This window comes from Armigeres subalbatus, unplaced genomic scaffold (genome assembly GCF_024139115.2).
Source record: "Armigeres subalbatus isolate Guangzhou_Male unplaced genomic scaffold, GZ_Asu_2 Contig515, whole genome shotgun sequence".
In the NCBI taxonomy this organism is placed as follows: domain Eukaryota; kingdom Metazoa; phylum Arthropoda; class Insecta; order Diptera; family Culicidae; genus Armigeres; species Armigeres subalbatus.
This window is the reverse complement of record NW_026943277.1, coordinates 1,067,645-1,088,538: the sequence shown is the minus strand read 5'-3', so window position 1 is coordinate 1,088,538 and position 20,894 is coordinate 1,067,645. Positions and strand designations below refer to the sequence as shown.

Below are 20,894 nucleotides of genomic sequence, written 5' to 3'. Positions count from 1 at the left end.
TGGCCGCAAATCTTCGATTCCGATCACTGTTTCGAAAAAAAAGTAATTAATTTTGAAACATTGACTATGGGTACTCCTAAATTACAAGGCAGACTGCGATGGGCTGGATATCAATTTCATACGTATGCCAAAAGACCATCAAGAACAGTTAAAATAGAGAGAGTAGATAACACGGAAAGTGTCATGGGCTTCGTGGTAGGCCGTGTACACGATAGCTCATGCAGCTACATGATACTCCATTAGACGCAGGCTCACCAAGAGGATGCAACTCATTATCTATCAATCAGGATTGCGTAAATCTTCTGGGCTTCATTTTTTTAAAATAATATGTGGAATTTTGATATTAATTTAAAAATTGGTATGTAGGGGAAAGACGGCTTTGGCAGGTTTTGTTCTATTATTGACAGGGGGGTTTTTGTCGACCAAATTTTATGAAATTTGGCCACAATGTTCTTTGATATGCAAAGAATCTTTAGGCCAAATTTGAGCGTAGTCAGACAAAAAACCCTGCCAATAATAGAATAAAACCTGCCAAAGCCGTCATTCCCCCTACCTAGGTGAAATAAATAAACAGCATTTATGAATTTCTATCTGAGTGAGATGTGATTGCGAAAGTAAATCGCGTGAAGAGTTTGTACTTAGTGTTTGGTGACGCATGAATTATAGGCAACTCATTAAAGTATTTAGAGCTCACGAGGGACGTCAGGTAGATCGTGTTGAAAAAGGAATATATCTGCCAAAGCTGTGCTGTGGATAAACGTAAAAAGAGTTAACAAAGTCCATTCAAAATTGAAAAATCTGCATTTGAAATTTGAAAAAAATGACAGGCCCATCATGGTCCAAAACTTACTTTGACTCATATAATGAGGAATGGCTTGACACAGAATTTGAATTAGAAGAATTTTATCAGAGCCAGAGCCAAAGATATAGAAGGAAGCGTACTTGAAAAAAACAACTTATACAGAAAAGGCTTTATGATAACTTTGGTGTGAGGGTCGATCAGCCAAGGCAAGGCGGAGCAGAATGAAGTACAACTGGAAACATTTGTCGACGAGCGTTTTCGAATCCAAATTAGGTAAAGGTAAGGTGTTAAGTAAAGCATTAGATGTCAACGAATAGGTAATACATCGGTACATTCTGATCGCGATAAACTGCAAAGAGTCAATCAATCCTGAAAAGCTAGACAGTTATTGTAAAGCAACCTATCGGTTATATTTGCAGCTGTATGATTGGTATAAAATTCCTGCTACGGTGCATGAAGTCCTTGCCCATGCTGGGGATTTAATAATTCATTCACCAGCACCACTTGGAATGTTGGCTGAAGAAGCAGCTGAGTGTCAACATAAGCACTTAAAAAAGTCGGACTCATCATGCTAGGAATGCTTTAAGATAGGATAATTTACATGACGTTTTCATTCGTGCTATGAACTCGTTGGATCCTTTGATAAGCTCCCTCAACTTAGGTAACCGACTTCAAAATAAATCTAATCTGGACTATCCAGAAAATGTTCAAAGTTTTTTAGTGACTGAAAGCTCCTGCAGTACAACAGATTCGAGTACAGAGAAAAATGCCCTTGCAGATATTTTAATCGATCTTGAAGAAATAAATGATGATTTTGTTGAGGATGTTCATATACATAATGGTTAAATAAATGTTGTTGCAGAATACTTGTACATCTTGCTTTTATTACATGGAGTTCGTATAGCTTTCATAAAGCTTTATATTGTATTCCCTTTACTTGATTTGAGGGTTAAGAGTCTGATCCGATTTGAAAAATCCTTCAAAGTCAACCTGTTGCGCTTGTAGATGCAAAGACCTGTTTTCCGAGTCCTTGGGCAACTTAGAACATATGTACAACTCAATACACACCAAAACAATATACAATTTTCTAGTTCAAACTCTACAGGTCTGGGTTTTAATTAAATACATATCTATAGACTGCTGTGTACATGTTACGTTCGTAGATAAAAGGGATATATTCCATGGAGATTAAAAAGCTGTATTCCAGAAAATTTGGAGACCTTAGAAGCAATAATGACCTGCAGAACAAGTATTTCACATATTTTAGACATTAATCTACGATATAAGTGTGAAATATTGCTGAAATGAAATGAAAATATTTTCGGCCACCTACTTGTATGGAGCCGCCCCATAGTGCAATGGTGCGAACGTTAAGAGGTAATCATACCATCTACCAGACCTGCGGCAACACACACGAGCTGAGCTCGGAACAGCTTTCATAGTGATGAACGATATGCAAAAGCGCGTGATCGGATGGTGGTCGATCACTAAAAGAATGTGCAGGTTGAGAATCAATGGCCGGTTCTTCAACTTCAGCATAATCAACGTCCAGAGCCCACACTCCGGAAGCACTGATGATGATAAGGACGCATTCTACGTGCAGCTGAAACGTGAGTACGCCAGCTGCCCAAGTCACGACGCTAAGGTTGAGCAAGAGGAGGAGTTGAGACCGACTATTGAAAAGTTCAGCGCTCATCGGCTGACAAACGAAAACTACGACTAATTGATTTCACCGCCTCCAAGGCAATTCGCAGCACCTATTTCCAACACAGCCTTCCGTATCGGTACACCTGGAGCGGTACACCTGGTCATCAACAATTTTCGGTAACGACGACCGGCGCGGTACGACCTAGAGTGACTAAAGCAACTTGATGTCGCCACTGCATACGCGCAGCATCTCAAGGCAGCGTTGCCGAAGAGGGTGAGGTCGATGGGGTCCCTCTTGAGGGCTGGAATACAGTTAAAGCAGCAATTAGCGACGCAGTGGAGAATAACGTCAGGTATGTGGAACGAAGGCAGCGGAACGATTGGTTTGTCAAAGATGGCAGACAGATTCTGGAGGAGAAGGACGCAACGCAGGCGGTCGCGCTGCAGCACGGTACCCGGCAGAACGTGGAACGTTATAGACGGAAGCGGAGACAGCAGACCCGCTTTTTACAGGAGTAGAAACGCCGCCAGGAAGAAGCGGAGTGCGAGGAGATGGAACAACTGTGCTGTTCTCAAGAAACACGCAAGTTCTATCAGAAGCTCAACGCATCCCGCAAAAGCTTCGTGCCGCGAGCCGAAATGTGCAAGGATAAGGATGGGAACATCATGACGGACGAACGTGTGGTGATCGAAAGGTGGAAGCAGTACTACGATGAACATTTAAATGGCGCTGAGAGTACAGGCAGTGAAAATCAAGGCCGCGGAGGAGATGACTACGTCAGTTTAGCGAACGATGGAAGCCAACCAGCCCCCACCTTGAGGGAAGTTAAGGATGCTATCCAACAAAAGACCAATAAAGCAGCTGGTAAGGATGGTATCGGAGCTTACTTACCTACACAAACTGATAGTCAGAATCTGGGATACTGAACAGCTACCAGGAGGAGTGGAAGGAAGGGGTTATAAGCCCCCTCTACAAGAAAGGCGACAAGCTGGAGTGTGAGACCCTTGTGGGACCCTTGGGAAAAAACAATGATTTTCAATAATTCCGAAATGCAATGTCCGATTGGGCCAATTTTCAATAGCAAACAATGGGACCGCATTCCTCGTCGAATCCAACTTGTTGCGAGTAAATCGGGTAATGCTAAGTTCCAAAAAGTGTGTCTACAAAATTTGTACACATACACACATACACACACACATACATACGCACATACAGACATCACCTCGATTCGTCGAACTGAGTCGATCGGTATATAACACTATGGGTCTCCGGGCCTTCTATCAAAAGTTGTTTTTCGGAGTAGTCCAACTTTGTTGTACGAGAAAGGCAAAAATATGAAAACACAAGACATACAACAATTTACAAAAGGACTGCAGACAATTTACTTAGCATGGACATATAACGACGATCGAAGCTTATGAATTAACCCTTGAAGATGGTACTAATCAGTGCTGAAAAGTTGCAGTTGTGTATGCAGTTCGATGCAAAACTCGATTTTTCATAGACAGATATTATATACGAGTGCCGAGAAACCATGTTTTGCATCGAATTGTGTCCTAAAATGAAGAATCGATATTCGATTTTTCTTCAGGGTACGATGAAGGTAATCATCATGAAATCGTATGTTTTTCTTTCAACTCAAAAGTCGAAAGGAACATTGTTTAATTTGAAATTTAAAAATAGATGGAAAATGCTTCCTCGACATTTTCGGTCTTGTTTGACGTACGGAATAATATGATTCAAACGCACTAGCAAAACACCACAGGGCACTTGACTCAACCTTCGACAGTTAATATATGGGCCTGACGTTTTGGGCTAATAACAAAGCTATAACGCTAGTAGCAGTAACTTAGACTAAATGATTGCATATTTTGTTATCATTTAGTATAAGTATAGCAACTATCACCGTAACTCCTTTAATAGTGGAATTCGAACATCGACCTGTTAAGGAGAGTTGTAGAAAAACCTTCGCACTAAAAGTCCACCATACAATACATTTTGAAATTAGGCCTCTGGAATGAGTTATTGACAAACTACTAAAAATGATCGAACGCAGATTACTAAATGATCGATAACATTCTTGAATAGAACAATTGTGGTAAAATAAAGCCAGTCTTAGATTCATTGTAATTATTAGGTAGGGGAACTGTTCCGATCTCCATCTCACTGTACATATATCCATCTCATCACTAAACAAAGAAATACGGGATCAAATTCGTTGCTTCTTTTTGTCAACATGCATGCTCACTGTTGAAAAAAATCACAAAAATAATAAACAAACCAAATTCCTTTCCATTGCTTTGTTTTTTATGGGATGGAAATAGGAGCTGTGAGATGAAGTGGCAAACCGTTCCCCTATATGTATGTCACATTAACATCATGATACAGTTCATGAATTTCACTACAAATTGTAATTTCAGGGAAGCGATTTCACAATAACATGAAAATCGGTGTTGCAACGAAACAGTCACCAAATGATAACGATCGAATAATACAATGTCCGGTAGTGTCCTTGTGGTGACATGGCGACTACGGCATGCGTGGTAATGTTCCGTTCAATGCCGCAATCATACATTACACAAAGAGCTATTGCTCTAATAGTAATCTATTATTGATAATGGCGGTCTGCAGGTACCTAATAATTGCAGACAGACGAGTGATTTCACTTTCATCGATTTTTCCTTCCGTATTATAACTATCGGAAAAGCATAAGTGTATTTCATATGTGTCTAAGCCTATACATCAATCTGCATTTCATTGGAGACAGGAATGATGACCTTGCTTTTAAAATATTGATATAAAGCTGGTCATCTACAAACAAGCTAAGAATGCAAAGGATGGCGTGACCAATGCCATAATGTCGTTAATGACAAAGGATTCTGGCAGACGCGGGACTAATTAATTGAAATTGGTTGCCCTTTGTTGTTTTGTTATTTTGTTCACTTGGGCAATGAGTGCATATCGCTCATTGCAGGATAGTTACATCAAGCGGGGAAATACAGCATTGTAATGAACAATGGATATTTTGACCCAATACAAAACATAACGTTGACAACGACCTTGACGGTGGAATTCAAATGCAATTGGGAGAACGGCACCATTTGCTAGCACACGGACACAAGTTCATCTTTTCCCGAAAAAGGAGAATTAAGCACCGTTTGTCGGTTGATTTTCTAAAACATGCATCCAAAATGAAAAAAAAATACCTAGGTATATGTCTTTATTTTTTTTATGATGAATTTCATGGAAATTACCGTCAAATGGGATAGCTTGCAACGCTTTGCCTTGATCTCATTTAGACGTTCAGATCAAAAGATATTTTAGTTACTAGATAAAGATTGTCGCTTCGGTTCCTTTTGTTCTGCTGTCCGGAGCATGTTGGGTACCAAGCTGTCAAATCGTATGGATTTTCCTTCTTTGACATTTAGCTCCCCTATCCTCGCCAGAAAAAGTTGTTCCGGATCAGAATATAATTCCGTATCGTTTTCAAGGTGCATACAAAGTTTTTGATTGATTTCAGCATAAAAATTAAGGCTGAAAATCTATCCCTTACAATCGGTATAGATGCCGCAAAAAATCAGGGTGATACGCCGCACCTACCTACTATCAGCACTTCAATGAGATATTATTATTAAGTGGGAAAATCATGTAAAATACGAAGGCCAAGATATTGCAAGGGATTGGGAGGAGAATCCCACCCAAAAAATCCTGGCTTTTTTGGCTAATTGTTTCTTTGTTAATAATATGATTTGAAATTAATGATATTTGCACAAAGAACGATTTCGACTCAATCAGTGTCGTTTTTTGACGTAGAACTACGTATGTCTTTTTATATATTGGGGTACACTTTACGATTGCAAAAAATCGAAAAACGTCACGAAAATATGATAGACTTTGACTGTTAATATCTTAGCCGTTTCTCGGTGGATTTTCAATTTTCTTGGTCCACTCGATAAAGTATCAATGCTTCATACCCGATGTACACTGAAGTCGATTTTTACGCGGTTATTTTTACTGGAATCGTTTTTTATACGATTTTTTTTTTCACTCGAATTTTGGGATTGCCGTGGTTTATTCAGATATATTATGGGATATTCGCAGTTTTTCACGTTGTTTTAATTTACGCGGCCCATATCCTCCGCGTAAAAACCGTCTTCAGTGTGTTACAATATTTATGTATGATAATATTTACTATTGAAAACTTGCTAACAGTTTAGCATTCGGTTTCGGTGAATCAGTCAATCTCGTACGTGCATCGCAATTCGCAGGCTTTCTCCCATAGCACTACATTCCAACTGGAACTTGGCCTGCTTTTCAACAACGTAATCTATTACCATTTCTTTAGTTATAAATTAAAAGCTTTGCATGAGTATGTGACAAAGTCAATGGATACACTATGCCCAGAGTGTCGAGAATGTTTCCCACTCGAAAACATCTTAGATCGGATCAAGAATCTATCTCGCCATTTCTGGATTCTGCGCGTTTGTTCGCAAGGCTAACTGGAAACTTCAAGCCAGCATAGACATCAAATTAATGCAACTTCCAAGGCTTTTAGCTAGTGCAGTTCGTTTCTGCTAATTTACACGCGCGTTTTTTCTCGAAAGCTTGGGGGCGTTTGATGGCAACTTCTTGCTTACGTCTATTGATGCCAGTAGAGGGGCTCGGAATCTTCTTCGCTGCTGCAGTGGATGCGTTCTGTGAAACTTCGGCTCGTTTTTGCTACCGGAGTAAACGCATAGTCCGACGCAACTTACGTGAAGCAATAATAATTATAACTTCTTTACTGCGTCTGCTCTGACTTACTCCATAGGATGACCACCAAACGCCGTTGACAGCCCAGCTTCCACGAAAGGCTTTTCTGTAATGAGCCACCGGGGCTTTAGACTGACTTAGTGGCGGGTGCTAAGTCTCTGTTCAAGTTAACGTTGGTGATGGTTGCAGCGGTACACTAAAGGCTGTCCACGTAAAATTTCGGACACTTAGATAATGTCCATGTGATTTGTCGCCATTTTATCAATTTGGACGAGAGCTAAAACATGCTCAAAACATCCCACACTCCCGTTTCAAATCACTCAGAGACTGAGTGAAATTGTATTGCCGTCTCTTTTTTCCCACGGAAAAGTTACTCAATTTTCTTAAAAAGTGGAACTACTCAAAATTCACTCAGTCTCCGAGTGATTTGAAACGGGCGTGCATGAAGTGTAGAGATTCAACTGTTCTAAAATTGGATCGTGTCAGTGGTTTTTGAAATTTTTACTTACTGAAAGATGGATTTCGGAGATTTAACGTGGAGAAGCTTTATCAGTCAGGGTTGTGCTGAATCATTCTCAAACGATAATTATTGGCTGATTATTGGTATTTTTTTTGATAACTTCTCAGGTGTGAAAAGTAGGCGAGTTGTCATCGGCGATAATTTTTTAAATTTTGGAATCGATTGGTAATAAACACTTATATATAAATAACACGAGAGAGCGTGAGAGTAAATCGTCGATTTCCCTCTTGGGAAAAAATGTTGCAAAAGGCAATTTTTTTGAAAACTAATGCGAAATATAACCAAATGAAGCATCCACCGGATTTAATTATGCTGTCTTACTCGTCAATGACTGGATGACGTCAAATTACCGCATTAAACTTAATGATTGGAATTTTGTTATCATGTAGTCTAAGTTACTGAAACTATGGTTATAACTTCGTTACTAGTGAAATTCAAACAACGAATCATTAGGCATAGTTGAAGAAAAACTTTCGCACTAGAAGTCCCCCATACAGTACTTTTTGAAATTCAGCTTCTGAAATGAGTTATTGACAAACTACTAAATGATCGAACGCTAATTACTAAATGATCGATAACATCTTTGGTTTTTATCTTCCTTTTCAAATGATGGTCTAAAAATTATATACATCACCAGGGTTTATAATGCTCATTCAACCTCAGGAGCACAGGATAAATAACGAAAGCAGCGATTCACCCTGGGCTTGAAAAAGGTTTGCTTTGTTCTCATCGCACAGAAAAGTCGAAAACCTGTACATTACATACAGCAACGTAGTTCAACGTCACCTTTGCGTACAACCTGAATGGGATGCACCTTTGGGTTTTTTATCGTTATCATGGGTGCTCACTACTCAAAACGTCACAATAATGAGAAACAAATTAATTTGCGCCCCATTTCTTCTTTTTTTGGTTGTTAATTATTATGAGTACATGTTACGAATTGCAAAAGCAGATACCCCACGAAGAAAAAGCAGGCATGGAAGAGCATTGCAATGAAGAATATAATGCCATCTTGAATTGTCAAACAAGTTAAAACCCGTCGGGGATGTAGAAGAACGCTATATATGCAATTTTCGACGATTTATGTAATTGATTGCGGGAGCAAAACGACAAAATAAATACATATTAATGACTAATATCCTGGGCTATCTATTGTAATATAGTGAAAAGAAATTGTTCACGCGAAGAAATTTGTTTGTTTTTGGATTGAAATACAAATATAAATTATTATGCTTTTCTAAAAAAGTACGTTCAACGCCAGAAACAACGATGTGAATATGTACGTTATGTGGAAGATATTGATTTGGAAAATGTATAGGAGGTAACCACTTCCCTGCGATGGGACTCGAACCCATGACCCTACAGTACGCTAGAGTGGTGCTTTACAACTAAGCTACGAAGGGCCTCCGTCGGCCTTCGCAACTTAGCGGCTACTGAACGAGCTCGAGATTCCCAAATTGGACGCATTGTTCTACGACAACTCTGGAAAATGACGTTTAGGAGTAGCCCCGACGCGTTTTATGAAAAAAGTGTATTTTTTAAAGGAAACATCGAAAAAAAATTGTGTATCGGAAAATAATCGATGGAACTCATCCATTTGATATTTTTTACATTTAACTTGGGAGTTTAACTTTATGGTAAAATATTGTTTTAGGTTTATATATTTTTAATGATTTCAGGGCATTTAAAAATTATGATTTTTTCTATATATTTTTCTATCAATCCATAAGTATGCCTTTGAAATTAAATACAAATAGAAAAATGGTGAATTTTATGAAAAACATTTTGCTAAAAATAGCAACTTTCTATCTCTATCCGTTTAAAAGTTATTCACAATTTACTTCAGATTAAGGTGGCTCAAAAACACTTTTCAATTTTTTTGATGTGCTGCCCTCTTTTTCAGTTCTATCTGATGCCCTGATGCTCTGGACAAAATTTCAGCCAAATCGGTCAACGTTTGGGTGGTGCTAAACTCGTTGGAAGTTTATATGGAAAAATGCAGAAACATCGAAAAACAGTGATTTGCAGTTGGACGGCCCAATTTACGATCAAGAACTATGATACACATTCAGTTCTTGTAGAATTGAATACAGAATGCGTTGCTGAAAACCGTGAGAAGATTAGAGTTTATTAGGCAAAGATATTAGCATTTCACTGGAGTGTTGTAGGGGTGAATTTATTTATTTTCAAAGGTGAAAGAAACGAAATTTGCTCAAAACCCACTTCAGAAAAATGTTAATAACTTCGCCGGGCAAACTCTAATCTTCTCGCGGTTTTCTGCATAACATTCTGTATTAAATTCTTCGAGATCTTAGTATTATAGTTCTTCATCGTAAATTGTGCCGTCCAACTGCAATTCACTGTTTTTGGATGTTTCTGCATACAAACTTCCAACGGTGTGGTGCTAAACGCCCATTACCGATTTGGCCGATTTGGTTGACCGATTTGGCTGAAATTTTGTCCAGAGCATCAGGGCATCAAATAGAAAAAAATAAGAGGGCGACCCATCAAAAAATTGAAAAAAGTTTTTTTTTCATACTAATTTGAGCCACCCTACGCAGATTGGAAAAGGACTTTTTGTAATTCCGGATGTAATTTACAGTTCATGTTTAAGTGAAGAACCGCTTACTTTTCCATACCAACAAAATGAGTGCTTTAATAACCATTATAGCATTCAAATGAGTTGCATAAAATTGATTATAACCCTCTTATGAGTGCTATAATGAAAACCCAACAATGGAATAACAGTAACATGACTGACTGAATTGCTTAGTTAGTCTATAGGTCAAATAGTTTGATGGATATGACTTCAAAACTATCCATAGGTATGTTCAGCTATCATTTCATGGTTTGTCGAGCTGTGCAATGTTTCTCGATAACATGAAAATTGATTGTTTTCTGTACCAACTTGATTTTTTGGCAAGAATGATCATGTGAAGTAAATCCAACTAGTTCATTTTGATGACGATTTATCATATTAAAGCTCATTTTACGTTTCTTTTGTTATACCCTAAACTTTCATTTGAAGGTTGAGCCCCCAACATTCCAGACTTTGTCCAATTTTAGGACACCCTAACATACACACACACAGACATCAGCTTGGTTCATCGAGTTCATACAGCACTATGGGTCTCCAGGCCTTCTATAAAAAGTTGTTCCTTGGAGTAATCTTATAACCCTTTGGTACAACTTTGTTGTACGAGAAAGGCAAAAAGGAATCTCAATTCCAGTTGCTTGCTCAATTCGGGCAAACGGCCATTTTAAAAGAAGAAATCACCTCCACCTTTACCTTATTCCAGGCCAACGCCTATTTTAAAGAAAGGGATTCAATTTCCATTTTTCCATTTGCCTTATTCCAAGCAAACGCTTACATCCAAAGGACGAATCACACCAACCTTTGCCTTATTTAGGGCAATCTTCCACTTTTAAAGAAGGGATCACATCCACCATTGCCTTAAACCGCACAAGTACCTACTTTTAAAGAAGGAATCGCATTCTGCATTGACGCCTACTTTGAAAGAAGAAATCACATCCATCTTTTTCTTCTTATTGGCATTACATCCCCACACTGGGACAGAGCCGCCTCGCAGCTTAGTGTTCAGTAAGCACTTCCACACTTATTAACTGCGAGGTTAGTTTACCATTTTTGCAATCGTATATCATGGCCAGTTAACCATTTTTGCATTAATATATCATGAGGCTAACACGATGATACTTTTATGCCCAGGAAAGTCGAGACAATTTCCAATCCGAAAATAGCCTAAACCGGCACCGAGAATCGATTTGGTCTTGCTTTGTAGTCGCGCGTCTTACCGCCCGGCTCAGGAGGGCCCCGTCACATCCATCATTGCCTTAATCCTGGCGAGCACCTTCTTGTTTAAGGACAAGCATCTCGGAATCCAAAACAAAATTCACTCGCGTTTTCAAGGGCACACCACTCAATATGAAAGCATCGCACAACTGTCATTTTTATTATTCCACGCATGCTGCGACGCAGCAAAGCTGAAATAATAAAAACAAAAGTTGTCCGCTGCCTTCGTATTGAGTGGTGTGCCTTTGAAAACGTAAGTGAAATAAGTTTTGGATCTTGTGATGCTTGTCCTAACTAATTTAATGATCATAGAAAAAAAGCCAGAAAAACTGTCCATGATTATTCCATGCCACATACCGTTGAAATTTCGAAGAACTTTCCGTAAGAAATAAGAATTTTCCATTCCGTTGTAAATTATTTCTAAATTCCAAAGTAAAATTTATAAGTAAATTTTCAAAGGTAATTTAAGAACTTTGGCAGACATTCCAAAATATTTCGCTTTGAATTTCAGAATAATTTTGCATGAAAACTTTCCAAAACAAATTCAAGAGAAAGTCCTAGGGAATTTCCTATGGATAATTCCAAGATGTGGAAATTCTGGAGAATTTCCATTGGAAATGTCGGTAAATTTCTCGTGAAAATTCCGGAAAGGCTTTTCGTGAAAATTGCAAAGATTTCTTGATGGAAACTAAAAAAAATGGTGAGAAATTCTAATATTTTTTCGTGAAATTATTACCCAATTTTCTTTAGAAATTCCGAAGATTTTCATCAAAAATTCTAAAGAATTTTCATTGTCAATCCCAGAGAAATGGCTGTCAAGATTCCAAAGAAAAATTTCAAGTGGAAACAACGAAAACAAATTCCAGAAGATTCTCAAGAAAAAATAGAAGAATTTTCTTGCCCTACTTAGAAGAATTTCCTAGGAAGTTGGTTTACACCTGTGTGGGGCGAGACAGCCCTGTTATATACCGCTCTATATTATATACATCTTGGTGTTGATGATGAGCAAGCAGCCGAGCATCGTTCTCCCTCAGTCTGAGTCTAACAGTTACCCGAGTAAGGCGATCTCTCCGCCGAGTGCAGTGATGCGCTTTGGGTGATTTCCTGGCGCAGTAGCAGGTTACACATTTGGCGACAGTGGCAGGCCGGCTGCTCACTTCATTGAGTATCAAGTGTAACATTTTTAAAACTCTTATTTTTTTAATAATAATACTGTGTCATGGAAATCACCCACTGCGCAGTTTCGCGAAAAAGTATAAATTCTTGAAATAAGCTGTTTACTTTATGTTGTGTTTGCGTAGGGAAAGACGCTGCGAGTTGGGAGAATCGCAATGGCGTGTTGGTAAGTGATAGGGAGTAGACTCGAAGTGATATGCGTGTTTTGAAAACCGCAATGGTGTATTCGAAGGAAGGTGAAGACTAAACGATTTGCGTGTTAGTAAGTGACAGAGAATGGATTCGAAATGATTTGCGTGTTTTGAGGACCGCAATGGCGTGTTGGGAGGACCGCCAGATAAAATTATGTGCGTGTTTTGAGGACCGCAATGGCGTGTTGGGAGGACCGCCAAGTAAGATGATTTGCGTGTTTTGAGGACCGCAATGGCGTGTTGGGAGGACCGCCAAGTAAAATGATTTGCGTGTTTTGAGGACCGCAATGGCGTGTTGGGAGGACCGCCAAGTAAAATGATTTGCGTGTTTTGAGGACCGCAATGGCGTGTTGGGAGGACCGCCAGATAAAATGATTTGCGTGTTTTGAGGACCGCAATGGCGTGTTGGGAGGACCGCCAAGTAAAATGATTTGCGTGTTTTGAGGACCGCAATGGCGTGTTGGGAGGACCGCCAAGTAAAATGATTTGCGTGTTTTGAGGACCGCAATGGCGTGTTGGGAGGACCGCCAGATAAAATGATTTGCGTGTTTTGAGGACCGCAATGGCGTGTTGGGAGGACCGCCAAGTAAAATGATTTGCGTGTTTTGAGGACCGCAATGGCGTGTTGGGAGTACCGCCAAGTAAAATGATTTGCGTGTTTTGAGGACCGCAATGGCGTGTTGGGAAGCCCATCAAGTAAACTTGAAATGGGAATGCTTTCAAGTTTTATAGACTGCAGGGTCGTTGTGAAAGGTTTAAATGACGAAGTATTATTACCGCCAGATAGATTGAAAGTAAGGTTTTCGAGTTGGAGCGCAGTGCACGCTATGACGTGGGCGTGTTGAAAGGACAACCGTATATAGTGCAGATGGTTTAAAATTATGATGAACGCAATAGTATGTTAAGAGGATCCCTAGAAAGCACAAAGCATTTTTTTTTAAATGGAGAGAAAAACAATGGCGTGTTGAATGGATTGCCAGTTGATGTAATAGTATGGGATTGCCAAATGCGCACCGGTCTACGACAAATGACTAATTTGTCTTAGCCTAGCAAGCGGTAATATCGGAATGGAAACATATGTTATGAGCACAAAGAAAAAAAGAAGAGTACCTAAATCAAAATCGTTTTGTTATGCTCGTTTGTTACGCTTCCGTCATACGCATATTTGTCTCATGTTTGCTAGGATTCCCATGCACATGAGACAGTTATGCATGCGTATAACGGCAACATCGTGGTGTTACGTGTTACGGGTTACTACGGTGGTGTTACGCGAAATTCAAATTACAAGGATGCTTCCGAAACGGCAGAAAGTTGGTTATAGCGAGATAATTTTATGTTTTCTTGTAAACATCGCATTGGCATGGATTGACACTACAGTAGCCGTTCGATAACTACATGTTTACTTTTCAGTTTGCGAATGCCGTTCGATAACTGCAACGCATTGTAGACGTCAAACGGTTGTTAATCGACGTCAGATTCAATAAAAGTGCATCTGATTGTGCAGCGCTATGCAGCTGTCATTGCGTATGACATCGTTTCGAAGTTTAGCGTTCCGATAACTGAAAAGCTGTTGCAACTATCGAATTGCAGTTAAAAAGCATTGCAGTTATCGAACGTCTACTGTATTAGTATAATTTACAGAACGGGACGATCAGTAACTTGGCTTCACCAGCTACATTGATACATTGACACATAACATTTACAAGATGGACAAGGCAGGTATTATATAGAGTTGCGCAAAGAGTGAACTCAAATCTACCTGCTGAACTGTCAAACCGGCTACATATCGAGGAAATAAAAAAAAAGCTTGTTGATAAGGTGGAAGTGAAGTTAGAAGGGAAGCCACTTAAAGGGTTGAATAAAGCTGAAAGTAAACAAAATAATTTTATGAGCATCATACATAATCAGTATAAGCAAATTCTCTTTGTCTACTTTTACTTTCATAAACTTTAGGAAAAAAATTCTGTTACAGTCATGAATACGTCTAAGGCGATGTACATGACAGGGAATAACTCTAAAAAAAACTGTGTAGACAAACCACGATTTTGCATCGTGATGCAACACCACCGTGTTTCATCATTTCGTTTCAAAGAAACCTAAGCAGGAGGCTTTCAAATAAAGTTGTAATTGTTATTGTTGTTTATTAGAGGAACGAAAATCTGGTTGCCTCTCAATGTTGCTTTGAACTTGACCATGGTGTTCTGCTGCCTAGACGTCAACGGTAGTTGGTTCTTGCTATAATTACGCCCTTCTTCATCGAATTGGTACAAACGATCTCGTTCTCCCGACGCCTATAGTGAAGGTGTTGTAGTAAGTAGCCAGGAAGTTGTTTAAAGAATCCTTGCCGCCTGAAGATACATATGCGCTGGTAATAGTTTGTTGCAATGTCGTGACCGAGTATTGCGTTCGAAACAGTCGTTGTTGACTCTCTGCGTCGAATATTGTAAACGAATCGAATTAAGTGCTATCGACTAGCCCGGGTACTAGACAACACCGTTTGTAAACAATGGTACTACCACAGATTGCACTAGCTTCCTTTTTAGTTGCAACGTATAGTACCGGCGAGAATCTTCTAAAAGTGCGCAGTGTATTAAGGACATCACGTGTAACATCGTTTACCTGATTGGTTCATTTTAGACGCCTGTCCATATGTAGTCCAAGGTTCACCATGCAGTTCGAGAAGTACAGACAGAAGTACAGTACAGAATACAATATCAGTCGCAGACACAACATGATCGCTTAACTTTTATTCGGATTCAAAAATAAGTGATTCGCTCTTGACCGATGTCTTTGTGGACAGCAACGACCAATCTCTCTATCTCTCGTATGGGTCCGGAAAGGTAGAGGCATAAAGCTGATAACTGCATTTTAGACTACATATACGATTGTTTATGTACATGTTGAAAGGAAGAGCACTCAAGCGCGGTCCCTGTGGTATTCCTTCCGTGATCGGCAGTTGTGATGAAGAGACGTTGCCTATTCTTACTGCCTGAGTACGATTGTCGAGGAATGGATAAATTAGACTATATGCTCCATCGGAGAAATGGAATTCGTCGTGCAGTTTTCTTCCCAACGGTTGGTGACGTACACAGTTGAATGCCATCAAAAAATCCATTTTCCCTTTATCGTACAAAGATTGTTGTCTAGATTGTTGAAAATGTCATGGGTAATCTTGGCTGAGGAAGTTGTGAACTGTAGCATTTCATATATCTCGACTGATTTCTCACTAGGTATGTTTATTCATCGCCATTGTCAATGTGTAAAACAATCTGGTTAAGCAAGATCTTTTCCACTTTGCTGACTGTGAGAAGTACACTAATCGGTCGATAGTCGTTGCGACTCATCGGATTTGTGACCTTTGGTATCGGCGTGATTAATCCCTTTTTCTCCAGACGACCGGAAAACCTTTTGCTTCAATAACGGGATTGTAGACGTGAACCAGCAGTGGTAGAATGAACGGCATCAGCATTTTGACACACGAGACTGGAATTCCGTCTCTCCCTTCGGCGTTGGTGTGAATTTCTACCATTTTTATCAGGGTGTTGTATATATGCTGATGTTGATTACTATCTATTACTATCGTGAAGGAATGTGTATGTGATTGAGTAACGAAAGAAAAAAGTACGAGGAAAATAAATCCAGCATTTTTTATGGGTTATTTAAAGCCGATAATATTTCTTGGATAAGGAATGAAAGCTTTTAAGGGGTTATGGAAGGATACGCATTTCGCAAAAGAATGCTGCAATGCCAAAGCGTCTGGTCGATGCAGGAGAGTTGGAATCTTAACGGTGCTGGGACTAAGGTGATTGTTGTGATTCGCTAATGGTCTTCGAAATCAATTCTATCCGAGGGATTGCACATTGTGGTAGGAAATCGTACTTTACACTCCATAAGACGCTTCGACCGAACTGATTACCTACAAGACGCTCAAGCGGCTCAACAGACTAGTAGCCCTTTACGTGCAGAAGACCAGGGCAATACACGTGGAGAACCGTGGCAATACACGTGGATTCATTGAAAGGAAAGTGTGGTGACCCATCTTGTGCAGATGGAACAACTATTGGGGGAAACTTTAAATGTTCACACCGGGAATATCAGTACGTAGCTAATATTTCGAACAATATTCTGGTGAAAATGGGTTTTCTCTTTTTTACCTTGGAATGTTATATATTGCGTTCGAAAATTTAATCTTCATAGTGGTGTTACACCGAGAAATAAATAGCTCGAAAGTACATATACAATAAAAGAGAAAACCAAAGAAGATATAATTGCACAACACTAGTAAAAAAATCCGGAGAGAAAGGGGGATGTGTGGGGCGAGACAGCCCTGTTATATACCGCTCTATATTATATACATCTTGGTGTTGATGATGAGCAAGCAGCCGAGCATCGTTCTCCCTCAGTCTGAGTCTAACAGTTACCCGAGTAAGGTGATCTCTCCGCCGAGTGCAGTGATGCGCTTTGGGTGATTTCCTGGCGCAGTAGCAGGTTACACAACACCAAAATTCAGACTATTTCTTTACTGGAATTCTTTTTTGCCTTTCTCGTATACTAAGTACACCCAGGCTTTCTTTTACACGGTTTGGTTTTGGTCGTTTAAGACCTGCAGCGTCAATGAAGCACGAAAAAATTCACAAAAAATCAAAGAAAATTCAGGGGGTATTTAAAAAGCTGAATTCCAACCGCGTAAAAAAACCTTGGTGTATACAAAAAGACTATATATTCGCTCCAAAAACAAACTTTTTATAGGTGGCCTGAAGACCCATAGTGTTATATACAAATCGACTAAGTGCGACAAATTGAGGTAATGTTTTGTTTTTCTTCCTAAGCGATGGAGGGGGAATCTGCTCAAAAGACATCCTGGGTTGGACGTCCAGGAAGTGCGGGGTTAGGGACCACCTCCATCAGCAAACGAGGGAGGCAGGACTACATCCCCGACCGGCTAAACCGTTTCCATTGCCGCCAAGCCCATCGCCCCTTCGGTACAACCTGAAAGTAATGCTTCCAAGGGAGGCCAGTGCAGAACGCACTCTCGAGTTTAGCTGCGTGTCCTTGCAGCATCGAACATCGTGACTCGCTTTTTTAGAAGAACACCGTGGTATCGTGCCAGCGCATTGCCGGCTTTCCAGGTGGCCTTACCACGCCCTATGTCCTCGGAAGGTGGGAAGGGTCGACTTCGCGCCTGCTTCCCTCTGCACGACTGGTTTCAAGAATGATGATGCCGCGTGCACCCCAAATTGACCTCTCTGCGATAGGGCCAATTCGCCAAACACACAGAGAGACTTGCCGACGTAGTGCCTACGCCCGCCCCAGCTTTGACGAGGACCTCTTTCGGTCCTCGGGCTCGGAACCCGCCCGATTGACCGACCGACGCCGCGAAAGCGACGATACCATATTGTTCTTCGCGCGGCCATTTGTTCGATAAAAGGATCGAGTTCGACCACAGTCTTCCCTGTAACATTTTCCTTAGGTAAATAACGTTGCTGGATGCAACGCATGGACTAATGAAAATGACAGTTGTGTGTGGTTTCCAGGAGGGCGAAACGCTTGTCATCCGCGGTACAATGGCGCTCTACTCAACATCGTTTTTGGTACTTCTGTTTTTGGTACCCGCTTTCTGGATGGTATACCCTAATTCAGCTGATCATTTTGGGTGATAGGCTCGTACGTGGTTAGTGCTAATTATCGGCAATCAACTTTTCCTGGCGAAAACTTGTAATCAGGTTGCAGATTTAGCGAGCCTTTTGTCTTTGAATAGCTATTTTATGTCGACAAATAGCACGTCGATAACTCCGAAGCTTTGTTAATAACCATAATATCATGAAATAAACGAAATAAAAACATAAAATTAGCCATAGTAGTAGAATTAACCACCTCTTCAGTCCTTTGGTGGCTCCCGCTTTGAATAGGGTGGTTTTGAAAACGTCAGTGCATTTAGTTTTGGATTCCGGGAGGCTTGACCTTAAGATCAAGAGCAGATAGCAGTTAGGCGTAAATAGTTTGTCATAGTTTGGGAGCTCATTACAAAAATATTTACAGGAAAAACTATTCCTTGTATATATATATGTATAATAAGCAATACCGAGTCATGTCAATTTAATTAGAAAATAAAATTGCATTTTAAGCTGCTATTAGCTGCTCTAAAACAGAGGTACCTCAGACTGCAATCTGAACGATTTTTTTATATGAATAGTTAGTTATATTGAACCACTTTTCTTTGTACAGCGTTCAGATAAAACAATTGAGATGAAGGATTTAAATAGAATTGTGAAACAAAACGCAGAATTAAAACAAAATAACAATCAATTACATTACCCAGTGCTCAAAGTAGTATAACTTTATATCCAAGTGAGTTCGAGTTAAAAACGAATCCCGTTTAATATGAATGAGGTATTGATTGAATCACCAGACATAGATGGGAGCTATCAAATTTAGCAATAAACAAAACCTATGAATCGCCAATTTTGTATATTCAAATTCATATTCATACCCTTATTCGAACCATAAAAATGATGATGATGATGATAATTTCGTTAGTAGCAAACATGGTTGTTGGGATGACAATATAAATAATAAGCAATGTTTTCGTTTCTATTTGTGTCCCAGCAATTTGGACATATCTGGGCTAATGCATACTCAGTCAAATTGTTTGGTTCACAAAATTGTTAGTCATTTATGATCATTTAACGCAGGTGATATACATAACGAATAGAAGTAAAATGCACATGTTGAATTTATCTAAAGGCCTTCAATTATTAGGGGACAGTATGAAACACATTTCAAAGCATACTTGGGGAATTTTTCCGCTCTCCATCTTACTATAATAAATTCTCAATTCTCATCTCAACGCGAAATTAAAACGCTGGTTTCGTTGGATATTTACGTAAATATTCGTATTCACTTCGAAAAAAAAAACACGAAAATCAAAACATTTTCATTGGTGTTTCTTATAGGTCATAGGATGAACATAAAAGTCATGGGACGAAGAATTGAAACAGTAACCTTATATAATAAATTTCCTGGTTAGAATGTTCATATGTATGGTATTCACCGGTCAAATTGTATTAGTACATGCTTCAAACACTACTCAATAGGGTTTCAGGACGAGAATAACCTTAGAAATTAATGCAGATGCTGGAGGTTGATGGAAGGCTACGTCTACGTATAAAATTATATTTTTTCCATATATCGATCGCTTCCCTATCCCATTCCATCGGATCCAATAAGGTTACCGCACCCACTGCAACAGGTTGGAATTTATCGTTATCATCTGTCTTTCCGTTGCATGATATGTGAAATCGATTTTTCATTTAGCACCCCATAATAGTACAACACCATGGGTATAATTTTGTCGCATGACACTATCTACTCAACCGACCGGAACCTTATGCGATACTATTGAACTGCACTACTCATAACTCGTTATCATCCAGAAACCCAGCCATATGTTGCTTTTCCCTGAATTCTCATCCGTGTAACCCATATTATTCCCCACCGATGAAGCACCTTGTTCCAATTAATCGTATGTGTCGGAAGTTGTCTTATGCAGGCACAAGAGATGCACGTGATGGCGATTTCTATCGTAGCACTAAAATTTTGGACGGGAAGCACCGAAATTCCGGACAATTCGAAGTACGCACGGACACGGTTGAACCTAAACTGACGGCAAGGACCAAGTTCGGAAACGAGTTTTTCTTCCTCTGTTGGACCCATCCCTTATTTTCCGATCCAGATGGATTTTTTTCGATGCTGCTAGACCAGGGTGCGGTCTAGGCCATACCTACTCATAGACGTACCGTACCGACTTTTGTATAGTGTGTCTATAGTTGAGGGTATCTACAGGCAATGCGCTCAACCATTCGGAAGCGGATAAATATCAAGAAAGCGGAAATTTGTGTCTGTTTAAACATGCTCAATGGTGGATGAATGCTTGTTGCTATTGCTGTAGTTTTTCGAGACTAGCACTGAGAGGATATTCTTAATTGTACCTGCAC

The 20,894-nt window shown here is 39.7% G+C and overlaps 1 protein-coding gene across 1 annotated transcript in view; it reads right to left on the bottom strand.

Moving 5' to 3' along the window:
• The window catches only part of LOC134204327 (calcyphosin-like protein), a 60,584-nt gene extending 40,027 nt beyond the window's left edge, over positions 1-20,557 (bottom strand). The window contains exon 1 of the mRNA XM_062679156.1: positions 20,407-20,557. The gene's annotated coding sequence lies outside the window, so the exon portion shown is untranslated. The remainder of the gene's footprint in view (positions 1-20,406) is intronic.
• Between the last annotated feature and the right edge of the window lie 337 nt (positions 20,558-20,894).